Source organism: Pelodiscus sinensis, chromosome 31, assembly GCF_052426305.1.
Source record: "Pelodiscus sinensis isolate ZL-2025 chromosome 31, ASM5242630v1, whole genome shotgun sequence".
Classification (NCBI taxonomy): Eukaryota; Metazoa; Chordata; order Testudines; family Trionychidae; genus Pelodiscus; species Pelodiscus sinensis.
This window is the reverse complement of record NC_143082.1, coordinates 16,081,522-16,095,789: the sequence shown is the minus strand read 5'-3', so window position 1 is coordinate 16,095,789 and position 14,268 is coordinate 16,081,522. Positions and strand designations below refer to the sequence as shown.

General features: G+C 44.1%; 1 protein-coding gene across 7 annotated transcripts in view; it reads right to left on the bottom strand.

The window, feature by feature from the left end:
* The window catches only part of LOC102447602 (cyclic AMP-dependent transcription factor ATF-7), an 86,849-nt gene that overhangs the window by 32,373 nt on the left and 40,208 nt on the right, over nt 1-14,268 (bottom strand). The window lies entirely within an intron of this gene.

Below are 14,268 nucleotides of genomic sequence, written 5' to 3'. Positions count from 1 at the left end.
CAGTTGCACAAATGCTGTTCCCCCAGAACCAGGAGGACACATTTCAAGCGCAATAAAGATGCCATCGAAATTCCACCTGCAGCATAATTACAGAATAAAAGTGCACGCAAGGGCTTTTGGGGGCTGCTGCTGAACTTGGCCTCTCTTCAATAGCTCAAGAGGGGAAAGGTAGTAGCGGGGATACTGCAGTGTCATTCACAACCAAACAAAGGATTCACCCCCTTCTTCCCGGAGGAGCCGTACATGCCGACTTGTTTCTTTAAATTGCTGCCTTGATGTCTGCCTTTTTGAAATAAAAGGTACAAAGGAGGGAAAGAGTTAAGCTAAATAATAATAAAGACCAGAGGATGGATTGCGCCTCTCCTAATAGACTGCGACAAACCGTTAGCTTCAGAGCATTTCATGGGGCCATCCTGCAAGATTTTGATTCATCCGGTTATCGTGCAGTGTTGTTCTGACATTCTCCTGCTTTCTAGAAATAGCTGCTGCTATTTTATAAAAAGGACACATTTTATAAAAAGGAAAAAAGGAACCCCTGTTCCTGAGAACGAGCTCACACACAAACCCCTGGTTTGATCTCTACACACTCCTTTGGATCTCAATTCTTTTCTAAGATGTGTCTCTGAAAGCTACATGTTGACCTTGTAGCTTTCCTTGATCAGCATTACTTGGGTTTATAATAGTGGGGGAAGAGAAACATAGGTATTAATAACAACAACAAGAAGTCCTCTGGCACCAGAGAGACATATAGATATATATAGAGAGAAAATCACGAGCTTTCATGGGCAAAAAACCTCTTCAGATGAGATGAGCCAACGTTTACACAAAAGAAAAACAGTTTATTTTCCCTTTTTTTATAAACAGAAAATATTTTGTAGAACACCCCCTGAATAGGGTCTCAAAAAGTGTCTGCGAATGGTGGTCCATGGCCAGAGCTCTAAACAGTCTGTTGGTCCTGAATGTATTTTTAGTAGCTATCAAAAAGTTTTCTACCACTGGGAATTTGCGAAACAATATTTGTCCTCTTGTTTGAAAAGGCATCTGAAACCAAACGCGGCTGTCCAAGCAGATCTTGTTTCAATGTTCAGCTGAAGCTACACATCTGCCCAATTAACTTATGCTGAGAAAATATTGGATGGGGGGAGAAAAATTGAAAGGCTGAAGAGTTGTTCATGATTTTCAGTGCGTGTGAGATTTTTCCAATTTTTTTTTGCATCATGCCATAAAGCAGGGATGGTCTTTTTGGCATGCTGCTTTTGACCATTCACTGACGTGCTTCTAGCCTTCTCAGCGGCCAGTCCTGCTTTTGCCCTGAGACACAATGACAAGCAGTTACATGAGGAAAGTAAGTGTGGACAGGGAGAAGGGAGTTTCTAGACGCAAGATTGCAACTATTTCAGCAATGGCTTTAAATGGGACACACTCAATTACACCAGAAATGAAACTCTACAGGTCCAAGTTCTTTGACACGATCATCTGGTGCGAGGAAAAAAAGTGGAAAGATTTCCTTTAAAGTATGAGAGACGGCAAGCTGCAACAAGAGGACAAGAAGCCATTGGGAGTGGAACTGCAGGTGATTTATTTTCCATAAAGGATGGTTATGTGGCAATGAGTTTTAAAGAAAGAGTGGTACCATCACATTACAGCTCAGAGTGCTTCAATAATGAGATCTCTGTAGCCACCTAAAAACTAGGCCACACTCTGGAAGAGCCAGGCCTTTCAGTAAAGTGTGATTTGGGCTCTGCAGCTTTGGTACACTAGAAGTTCTTTTAATTGCCACTTATTGTGTCTTGTGCCATCTTGGGAATAGTTTAGGGCACTTTTCATGTTTGCGTTCTGCATTACAGCTCTATGTAACATCTTTATGTGGTCTTACCAGCTTCGGAGCGCTCTCTTCCTCGCCACATAAACGCTCAGAGACACAATATATCTCTCGATGTGTATTTCCAAATACCAAGACCTCGAGGCTGAAAGCTGGCACTTCACTCCTAAATCATGTCACTTAAAACACAGAGGGGGAGTGAGTGGAGGATAACAACAAACAAACCGAATGAGCTACAGCCACAGACTCAGCTTTAATATTTAATTTCTTTCCATCAGCATCCGTCACATCCTCTGTGCTCTCAGGCTGCTTCCCGACTCACCCCCAAATTAAGCAGCTCGTGTGTTTGTAGGGAGAGTAGGACAACGCCTTGATCTTGATAGGAGCATCTGAGTTGTTAGTGCAATATAAACATGAAATATGCATGGGGGGGGGGGAGGGAGGAGGAGGAAAAACAGCAGCTTCTGACAGAAAACCCGAGAGACTAGGGGTACCCACAGTATGAACTGTGACCCTGATGGACCAAGGGGCAATAGTACTGGACTGATGGACCCATTCATATGCCCACAGACATAAGTATTTGCATTTCTCTCTTCCTTGGAAGATGGTGATTCAATTCACTGGATCAGACAACTTCGGTGGCAGAGCTCATCCTCTTCCTACAATTCCTGGCTCATTTTAGGAGCCCCAGGCTGCACTGGGCCCTGCAGGCTCCTACAAGAGACCCACAGTTCCACTGGTACAACGTCTTTATTGTGTGCATGGTTATTTAGAGTTTGGGTAAACAAATATCTGCATTTATTTACTCAAGAGACAGAAAAAGTTTTCCAGAGAAGACCGATTTGAGGCCTACCAGGCTGGAAAGTTTGCATTCTTTACCCAACAGGCCATGACAGCACCATGGTAAATGCACTGATTTTAAAATGTTTATTTAAAAGTCCAATAACTCCAGATCGGCTGATACGATTCAGTAACGTAAGAAGGAGCTGGTGAATAAGAGCACTGGGCCAAACCTCATGTCTTTACACAAGCAAAACTCCCATTGACTCAGAAGAAAAGTAAGGATTCCAGCCCCTAGCCTGCACTTACAAAGGCCACAAAAAAAAAAAAAAAAAAAATCAAAACAGCTGATGGGAGAGGGACACTCGCTGTGTGTTAGGACAACCTGCAGATCCCGGGATCTAATGCAGCCAGGGAACAAACAACAAGGTGGTGCATTCTGGGACCAATAATTTTTGTGAGGCAAGCCTCTAATCAAGAGGAAAGTGGTAGTGGATTGCATTTGGCATGGGGGTAGTGCTCGGAGTGTCTTTAAATCTTTTGTGTCTAATCCAACAGCTTAACATACACTCCCAGAAATCTGTGGGCCTCAAAGACATATTTTTCAAGTAATTTAAGAAGAAAGTAACTACAACTACGAAATGCATTAGCTGCTTGGAAGAAATTCAGTTTTAACATAATGGGTCTAAATTACAAAGGCTGCAAAACTGTGCTACGGAATCCACTTGTAAAAGGACATTTTAAATGCAAGTGTGAGCAGGCTGCACATTTTCACTGGAATGAAAAAGAAAAAAAAGACGGGGAGCCAAGATCATTGGCACCTCGCTGAGGCCCATGATAAATTTTTACAGCTAAATTAATAAATCCTTGATAATAGCGGGAAAATGAAATGTTGACCTGACTTAACGCAGTGTCCCAAACGACTCTGCAGCGCTCCAAGACCATGCTAATAGCATAACAGGGCAGGAACATCCTGATGGACACCAAGAGCAGCAGAGATGCCAACCCTCCAGGATTACCCTGGAGTCTCCAGGAATTAAAGCTTAAGATGAGTGATGAATTCTCCAGGAATACGTCCAACCAAAATTGGCAACCTAGTTAGCAGTGTATTCAAACATACCCTTTTCCTGGAGTAGTTAATTTACAGACACATGCTTAAACTAGAAGCATCAGGCAGCTTGTGCAGACAGAATGAGTCAGAAGTAGTTAACTTTTAAAGAAAACCAGGCTTCACTGAAGGAGGTCACCTGCCCCTCCTCCCACTCCTGCTTTTAGTCACATAATAGAATGGCCATTTAGTTGCTAAATAATAAGGAAGAATGAGCTTGTAATTAAGATTCTGGAGATCGGGGGGGAGGGGGGGTTCTTGTTCCGGATCTGCCATACATTCCCGATGTGACCTTGGACAGGCAGCTTCGTCTCGTTTTCCTTTCTGTAAAACAAGGATGAGGAGGATTCCTGGACTGAGGAGTTACGGAAATTAATTCACTAACGTCTGTAAGGTATTCAGGCTAGAATGAGTCTGATTTTAAAGCCAGACTGGACCATTCCAATTATCTAGTGGGGACTCCAGTGCACTCAGACATTCCTGTTTTCATTGTAGAGACTGTGTTGAGGCAGAAATCAACAGGGCATCGGATTTGCACATTTTTACACTGATCTGTGAGGTGCACAAAGTGGTGAGTTCAAGGAGAATGTTCTCTGAGTTTGCCTGTACCCCGCTTTTTCCGACTGTTATTGCCACATAAGAGCTCACTGGCACGCACTGTATCACCTACAGACTTTGCAAGAGCCCCCAATGTCAAAACCCCGGTAAGGTGGCTAAGCAGGGGCTGAGCTCTCCAGAACAACTGGCCATGGCTGGAGGGAGTGTGGAGAGCGCGGTTCTACCTGGATTGGTCCTTCTGATGGAGCATGTGTGAGAATCTCCTGTGTGGAGATTAAGTTCGAGAACGCGGGGTGAAAAAAGGAAAGAATGGAGGCTCACAAGTTATTGGGCTAGTTACTGAAAAGTTCCTAACAGATTTTCTACTTTCAAGTGCACAGAACATACACCTTAGGGATAAAACGAGCCATAACTGAAGAGATATTTTCTCATGATGTGTCATTTAGAAAAGTATCCTAGCACGATCACTGACTATCAGATTATACATTAGCAGTCTAAACCAGTGTTTCTCAACCAGTGGTACAAGTCCCCCTAGGGGTACTCAAGAAAAGTCTGGGGGGTACGTCAACACCTGAAATTTGGAGAAAATGGAATTTGTGTTTTAAGGTTTACAGCGTTTTATTATTTTTGTACTTTTACACCCAAAAATTTCATCGCCTGCATGGCTACTATTAAGTTGTTTAAACAAACGTATTGCAATGGTAGAAAAAAAGTTGTGTGTCTGAAAACTGTAGGTAGTGGAGGTACTTACAATTTTTTTTTTTAAAAGGCGTATTTTATTAAAAACGGTTGAGAAACATTGGTCTACACTGATCTAGTCAGAGTATATATTTTAAGGTATTTTCTCTGAGCATGGACATTTCTGTATTCACTCGAATGCTGTCTGTTTAGGCACAAAATATCTGGTACTTTTCCCAATTTAAAATCAGCAGCACAAACAAGGTATTTTCCTGAAAACCAGAAAATCCATGGCTAATAAGAGTCTTACACTCAAACTCTGGCTCTCTCAAACTGTATTCAGATTAAACCTGGAAATGTTATTTTTGGCTCCAGCAGCTCCAGAGACCCATTTGGATAGGTCTTTTACTTTAAAAATGTGCTTACATCCTGAACTATGATTAATTCACATTTCTTTCCTTGTTTAAAAAAATAATCAGAAAATTCAGGCGCTATTCACAGGCAGCATTTATTTCATTCTTAGGAAACCAAGACTGCTAACTGGCTCTTTTGATGTTCAGTCTCTTTAGTTGGGGTTAACATGCAAAAATGTGGGAAGTTTGCCACCTCTGGGATGACCAACCTACAAAATCTGCCATTTTCTTAAGCAGCTAGAGCGTTCTATTAGACAACATGGCAGCTACAATCTGCACTCAAATGAGTCTATGCAATAACAGTTTGACATGAAAGGACAGAGAACCAGGCTAGTACCTGCTGCCACATCATACACCTAGGCCAGTTCTTTTGCCAGCGGGTGGAGGTTGGAAGAGCTGCAGAGGTACCACACTTGGTCCACATGGGGAGAGAGCACCTTAGATTATTCAAGGGCCAACTTTCCTGCCTGTTAAGAACCAGTGTTAGTTAACAAGTTCTGGATAAAGTCCCATCTACCCCTTCTTAGTCAGAAGGGCAGCACTGCCTTTGAATGCAAATGGGTGAATCTATTCTATATTTTAAAGAGTGAGTTTGTGCGAAATAAAGTCATACTTTGTGATTACCTACAGATACCACATTTTGCATAAACAAACAGCCACTTAAATTAGCTGATGCACTACTTTTTACCCCAGAATATGCTGGGTGAAAGGTTTAAAAATTTTTTTTTGTTTTTCCATCAGAAAAGAGTTATGACTTAGGATTCAAGTTCATAAAAAATATTTGCTTGCAAAATTAAAATTGAGTCGCCTATTCAACTGTCATTTTAGTGCTAAGAACATTTTTACTGTTACAAATCACAAAATAATTCAAATTAGTTACGGAAAGAGTAATGGAAGCTTTACGAGCTTCTGATTCAAATTTACTCTGTATGGTCATTATTCAATAAAATGAAAAATGTTGGACGTTGAAATCCTACCAATTTAAAACTCTTTTACTCCCCTTTTGCAAGCACATCAATACAAAATCCTACGACATCGCTATAATTTCTGGAATTTTCCCATCAGTGTAATCTACGCAAAGCGACTTTGCCTGGTCAACAATGAGCCTCACCTGCTAGGAAATTACATTTCTATAGCTTCTTGTACCAAAGGGCTTCACGGAGGCAATCGTCCGGTGCAGAATTCACCAGAAGTTCTCAAATTGGGGGCACGGAATAATATTCTGGGGAGGCAGAACAACCTGCTCTGCCTTGAGCTGGGTGGCCGTGCACGCACTTGCGTGGCGGAGGGCAGCAAGAGGGAGGGCCGAAAACTACACAGACACGAAGATGTTAGAACCGTCGCAGAACACTAGATCACAGTAGTGAGGACAGAACATTTTGGTCCAAGGCTACGATACAAACCTCAAAGCGTATGTGAAATGCTACATAGTAAGGAGGCTTCTACCTTGTCTGAAAGGCATTTATCTTGCAGCATTCTCCCATCACAGAGAGCTGCCGCTTCTGTAGGTTTGTACACACTTTAGTGCAAACCAGCTGTTTCCATTTAAATTCACGCCTCAGCTTCGTCTGCACTAACACCACCTCTGAGCAAGCATACATGGGCCTCACGGTGCCTTTAAAGCGGGCTGTGCTAAACTGCCCGATGGCCCTGTTAGTGCCGAGTAAGAACATCCACAGGGAGCCGATGCAGAACAGCTACTGTGCTTTCAATTCACACCTGCGCTTACTCGGCACTAACTTCCAAGACCGGACATCTTCAAGTGCTGGAACGCAGTTTGTCCAACTGGAAAGAGTTCACGTTTTGAACCATCGATTAGTCCGTGGTGCTCGGATCACTAACCCAACTCCTCAGTTTTCCTATGCATTTGGGAGTCCAACTTTAGGCAACCATTTAAAATTAGGGTTGCCAGATGGTTGAAACAAAAATAGCGAACACTCCCCCCCCCCCCCCCAAAAAAAAAACACACTGGAAAAAAATTGTCGAAGGAAGAAAAAAAAAGGGGGGGGGAGGGGGGAACCAAAGTTTTTGAGCAAAAAAAATTTTTTTTTCCAAATTAAAACAGCATGTCCCCTTTAAGAGTGAGTGCAGGGACAGGAACAGGGGAGTGGTTGAGCAGCCATTTTGTGCAGGCACCTTGCAGAACCAGGTAAGCATGGAGGCTGGGGGTGTTGGGAGCCGGGGGGGGGGGGGGGCTGAGTGTTTGTAGGGTTGCCAGGTGCCTGGCATTTTCGCCTCCTGGCTGGGGGAGGGGAGGAAAAAAAAATCAGAAAATACGGGACAGTTTAGGACATTTTAAGGTGTCCAGTATTCTCTGATTTTTTTACTGGACAGGAGGCGAAAATACCGGACTGTCCAGGTGAATACCAGACACCTGGCAACCCTATAATTAAATAACCCTGGGCCAATACTACTTGATCCTCTTGATCTGTAGAATACGGAGAACACACTCAAGGAACGGCGAGGGACCATCACCCCTATTTCGCAGGTGGAAAGGCTGAAGGCTGGGCAAGTTCCAGTGAGCTGGCCAGGGCAAAGAGCATTCGCTGTAACAGCTGACAACGGACCCCAGGTGTTCTGGCTCGCAGTCTAGTGTCTCACCTAGAGCACCATGCTTTGTGCAGCAGGACAGCATTAGGTCAGGTGACACAGGCAGCTAACAAATTATTCCATAACCTTGAATTGTATTGCAATGAATTTAAAAATGGGGACATAAATAAGGTATTACATTCTGCATTCCTATCTGAGCACTGCCCAGGGCCTCTTGCCTAGCCTTGGACACACCGACTCTCTCCATCCCTGGCACAGCCCAGAAAATGAAGACAACAACGCCCCCAGCCTAGCTAGGATGCTGGGAGGATCAACCCAATGGCATGCGAGACTGCTAAGGTACTCGTCAGGAGCGCTACAGAAAAGCAACGCTCATTCAACAATGAAATGGAAATATAAAACATGCCCCATTAAGAGGCCATGTGAAGAGTTAGAGAGCTTGGCAATTCCTACCAAGCTTGGAAGAAGGGGATGGGGGGCAAATAAAATGGGGCAGAATCAAAGGGCTTGGCTGGGGACTAGGCAGCCACTGCTGGAGTAGAGCTCCTAAGCTGCCCTCTGGCAGCAATTTCAGTGCCGTTAAGAAGCTGTGGAACCTAGGGGAAAGAGTTGCATTCTTCAGACATCTTGCAGTCACACAATCATGTTATTTATGGGGCCCTGTCCACATCCAATCAGACCCAGCGGTGGTGAACAACCAAACCCAGACTTCAGCTCTACCACAGAAATCCAGGGCTGGATTTCTGCCTTTGGCTGTGCAAGGCTGCTGCTGACTGAGTGAGTCACCGCTTCCTGCTTTGGACTCCACAGCTTCGGAATGAATCATCTGGAACTCCAGGCGCTTTCTCGGCAACCAAACAGCAGCAGCAGCAAGCCCTGCACTGTGTGCATGGGAGAGAACCCAGAGAGTGAAAAGAACAGGAAACTCCTTCCCCAAATTTCCAAAGCAACAAGAATGTATGTGTAGAAGTAATTAATGGAGCTGATTAATCGGTCTGCAGAGGGAGGGTAGGGGCTCTGGGAGTGTAAGAAGTTGCTGGCATATGGCCAAGTCCATCAATAATGTACAGGCAAGAAAGCATTTTGGCAGCAGGTGCTAGCACAGGCAGAATGACTTTCCCAGTCCCTGCCACACCGGGCATTTCACTTAAGTGCTCATGCTCCTTCAGTACGCAAACCTCAGGCCCCAGGTAACAATGGAGGGTTTGTACCACTCATGCTTCCACCCCAGGGGAGATGCTGCAATAGCTCTGCAGCAAATAGCCCAAAGTCCTTCATCCATGCTAGGAGGGCGGTGAACGGAGTTCCTGAAGGAGGGTGGAGTAAAAAACAGATGTGATAAAAGCAAAAACACGGTTTTGATTCAGGGAGTTGAGCAAGAACATGGGCTTTAAGATCTTTTCCTTAGTGCCCAGAGATATCATCTGCACACCCTCAGCAGGCATGGGCAAGAGCCATTCATAGATCCTTGATCAGCAGATGAAACCACTAAGAGCAGTATAGCATTTTCATCTCTCACTGCCAACAGTTAAGAGCTACTGTGCCCTGGATTCTGTCACATTAATTAGCATCTGAGACAGATTTATCTCTCTCATAGATTATTGGTGTACAGACTAATTATGACTTGGCTCTCTCTACCTAGAATGGCTTTGGTTATCTTCCTATTAGGGCTGTTGATTAATTGCAGTTAAACTCATGCAATTAACTAAAATGTAGATTTTTTTTTTTGGCTACATAATTGCACTCAACAACAAAACAATGTAAAACTTTAGCGCCTACAAGTCTACTCAGTCCTACTTCTTGTTCTGCCCATGACTAAGATAAGAAAGGCTGTTTACATTGATGGGAGATACTGCTGCCGGTCTGAAGCACCCCCCTTTCACCCTGGTTGACATAGCTCTAAGAGGGAGGGTGATGTGCTAGATGGCTTAATAATCAAAGAAATTAAGAAATGGAAGAGATCTATGGCTTAGGAAAAAGCTATTAGACTCTCTTGAATTTCTACAGCTGCCCCAGTGTAAAATGAAATTTGAGACCAAAGACAACACAAGTGATTTAATAGCCCATATAATTAATCCATTCATACCACAGGACAATTTCCACCTCTGGATTCCCTATCCACCCACCCTTTCCATTCATCCAAGGGACGAAACTAGCTCTGTTTTCACTGACTTCGTAGAGGATTGCCAAAAGAAACCAGCCAGCCTAACCTCCTACATAGTAACGGGGAGAGAATCTCACTCTAATCCCAGCCGTGGAAGGAATTCTTCTCTACTACAGACAGAAGCCAAATACAGTATGGCTGAAATAGAGCACAGCCACTAGAAAAGCCTCCAATCATATTTTTAAAAAGTGCAAGTGCTGATCAATTTACCACATCCCAGGGCAAGCTGTTCCAGCGGCTAATTACTCACAAGATTAAGAAATGGCAACTGCACTCCAAGTTAGGGATGTTAAATATCGATTGACTAGTCAAGTAACCTCATGAATTCTTATTGGTTAGTCAACTATTCTACAGTCCTGGGGCCAGTGAGCTCGGGCCCCACTTCTGAGGAGCCCCCTGCCACGCCGCGCTGCTGCCTCTGTATCAGAGGCAGCAGCATAGGTGCCAGGTGGGAGCCGGTCCGTGAGGGGAGCCAGGTTAAAAACCAGCTCTCCTCGCGGACCAGCTGCCTGTCGCCCTGCACTGCCGCCTCTGAGAAAGAAGTGGCGGCCCGTCGGGGGGGATGAGGGGGGAGGAAGAGAAGGTGTCTGAGCTCCCGGACCTGGCGTGAGCCGGAACTGAGCCAGGCTACTCGCTCGCCTGGCTCCTAATACACTTTCAATGCAGAGCCGCAGCAGGGGGAGGTCATGGACCCATCGCAAGCCAGGACTGATACACAAGCCAAAGAACTTCCCGAAAGAATTCCTTGAGCAGGCCTTTTGGAAAAGCCACCCACTCTTGATTTTAAAACGGTCAGCGAGAGAGAATCCACCACAAGCCTTGATAAGTTATCCTCCCATGGTTTACTACTCTGAATATTTATTCCCCATGTAGGTGCTTCTAGACTAACCAAGTTACCCCTTTAACTTCAGGCTCTGGGGCTTGATGTGGCCCCCGGCTTGCCTGGATCCAGCTCCTGAGGCTCAGTACTGGGGAGCCCACGCTGACGCTTTAGCCCCCGTCACCCCTCCGCAGGGCTGGCGCACACCAACTCTACGAGGCTGGGCCCCCTTAGGCTCTGGTGTGCGAGGGGAACGTCTCCTCCTCAGTCAGGGGCTTCTCGTTTTGATTCTCACTCGTGTGCGGTCCCCGACTGGTTTTCCAACGGGTGAGCGGACCCCAATCTAAAGACAGTTCCCCGCCGCGCCTACACTTTCTCTTTGTTCACTTGAATAGACGATGTGTCTCACTATCACTATAAGGCATGTTTTTAAGCCTTTTATCATTCTTGCGGCTCTTCTGTTAACACTCTCCAATTTATCAACATACCTCTTGCGTTGTGAATACCAACCCTGGAACACAGTATTCACACCCATGCCAAACAGAGAGGTAAAATAATCTCTTTACTCCTACTTGAGATTCCAAATCGCACATGCAAGAGAACCACAAGCAGACCTTGAGATACTTCCATTCACTGAATCCAAGTAAATGCATAATCTGTATCACCAGAGATCTGTAATAGCAGATAAAGAACTGACTTGGAAAATGGTGCTAGTCTATTTCCAGCTATGAAATTATATAGAGCCAGCTCCAAATATTAGATACTTTCATAATACTTTTCCATGTAGGGAATTATTGTAGCTGCTACAGGGGCATTACACGATCACACCCAGAATGGGAGGTTGTTCTGAGATGATGAATGACACTGGACTACCTTTCTATTAAAGGTTCACTGAAGACCATGTCTCAGACCCGAAAAGGTGAGAATCTTTGACCCCTCAGCTTCCTCTGCATCTTAACGGTGCAAATCATTCTGCATAGGACTCTGTCCCACTCAAAATCTTCCCCTCTCCCCCTTGTAAATGAGCTCAGTGAAATACCCAAAAGTTAGACTGGGAGTCAGTTTTCTGTATCTTGATCCAGTCTGGTTGTCCCTGATTTTAGTCATTTGTAATTGTTACGCAAACTGGTCTTTCAAAAGCTGCCAGTTTCTTCACTACAAGTCAAGTCAGGTTTACATGTGTAAACTAGTGCTCCCTTGCTCTTCTCAGGTTCTTAACTCCTTAGAAGGGTTGCAGCTTTTAGAGTTTGCAACTAGGAGATTTCAACTGTCTACAAGGATTAATTTGGGAAGTGTATTAGCTAGCTCCCAATCCTCTGTACTGTCTGAACTGGTGAAATCCCACAAAAAGTCTCTGTTGTTCCAGAATCCCCAGATGCAATTCATCTGAGTCTGGTACTTTACTAATGGGCAGTTCTAATGGCCTTCTTAGGTACTTGGAGCTTTTCAATGTTTTACTTTCCAGCTGCAACCCCTGCATGAAAATTAAACGGACAAACTAAGTGCAAGAGAATTTAGAATGGACAGAGCTAAGCACATAAGAATGGCCGTACTGGATCAGACCAAAGGTCCATCTAGCCCAGTGGCCTGTCTGCCGACAGTGGCCAGCACCAGATGCCCCAGAGGGGGTGGACCAAAGACAATGATCAAGCGATTTGTCTCCTGCCATCCATCTCCAGCCTCTGACAAACAGAGGTCAGGGACACCATTTCTATCCCCTGGCTAATAGCCTTTTATGGACCTAACCTCCATGAATTTATCTAGCTTCTCTTTAAACTCTGTTATAGTTCCAGCCTTCACAGACTCCTCTGGCAAGGAGTTCCACAGGTTGACTACGTGCTGTGTGAAGAACTTTCGCTTTTTAGTTTTAAACCTGCTACCCATTAATTTCATCTGGTGGCCTCTAGTTCTTCTATTAAGGGAACTAACAACTTTTCTTTATTCACCCTCTCCACACCACTCATGATTTTATATTCCTCTATCATATTCCCCCTCAGTCCCCTCTTTTCTAAACTGAAAAGTCCCAGTCGCTTTAGCCTCTCTTCATATAGGACCTGTTCCAAACCCCTAATCATTTTAGTTGCCCTTTTCTGAACCCTTTCTAAAGGCCAAAATATCTTTTTTGAAGTGAGGAGACCACATCTGTACACAGTATTCAAGAAGTGGGCGTACCATAGTTTTATACAGGGGCAGTAAGATATTGTGTCTTATTTTTCTATCCCTTTCTTAATAATTCCTAACATCCTATTTGCCTTTTTGACCATCGCTGCACGCTGTGTGGAAGTTTTCAGAGAACTATCCACGATAACTCCAAGATCTCTTTCCTGATTTGTCGTAGCCAAATTAGCCCCCATCATACTGTACGTCTAGTTGGGGTTATTTCTTCCAATGTGCATTACTTTACACTTATCCACATTACATTTCATTTGCCATTTTGTTGCCTAGTGCAAGAAAGTGCAAGTGCAAGAAAGTTTTGCATAAGCTTTTCTCCACATAGCTTTGCCAACTGCACCTTTAGTTTGGATCTACAGCTCTTCTTCCTTTCTGCACTTACAGTTCTATACCCCTCTTGCGCAGATATTACCTGTGGGATGCCAGCTATGTTGTGGTTTTGTGATGTAGAAAAATACAGGTCACCAACATTGTTTTGCTGGTGTTCTAAGGCTAGAGGCAGAGGAAAAGGTGTGACTAAGTTAACCTTGCACTTGCAATGTCAGAGTCCCGTTTAGACAGTTTATTGAAAATGCCTTTAGAAATAGGATTACATGTCCAATTGCATCAGAATGCGGATTGGCAAATGCTATCTGACCCAAGTAGACTCTTGCTGTGAAAAGGAAGTAAACAGTCCAGCAAACTGCACACATAACAAGAGCCTAAGATACCAAACCCATTGGAATATGCTGCACCATGTTTTTAGGTTACAGACAAGTCTGGACTGCAAAATCTGTCCCGTGCTATTACTTTATTACAGTGAACCTGCTTGTGCCATAAAGCATCCTGCCCCTGTTGTACTGCCACAAACGCATGCTCTTTGACCGCCCAGAAAGTCTGAACTAAATCCACTCAGCATTCAAGTGGATAAAAGGCAACAGGTGATGTTCTGAATTGTAGTCAATTATACTAGCAACCATAAAACCTTCACCTGTCCACTCCCAAAATAAACCTGGCTTATCTGACTAAGATGAGTAAGTAGCACGACACAAGACCGATACATTTATAAATAACCTGAAGAAGTTCAAAAGGCAGAAACTTTAACCATGTGAAAGACGACCTATTATATCTTGCACTAACTTTACTTTATGAACTGCTTTTATTTAGCAGACTTTACCACTGAGATTAATTTACAGCTTGTTTTGATCAGCTGCAGGAGTCTCC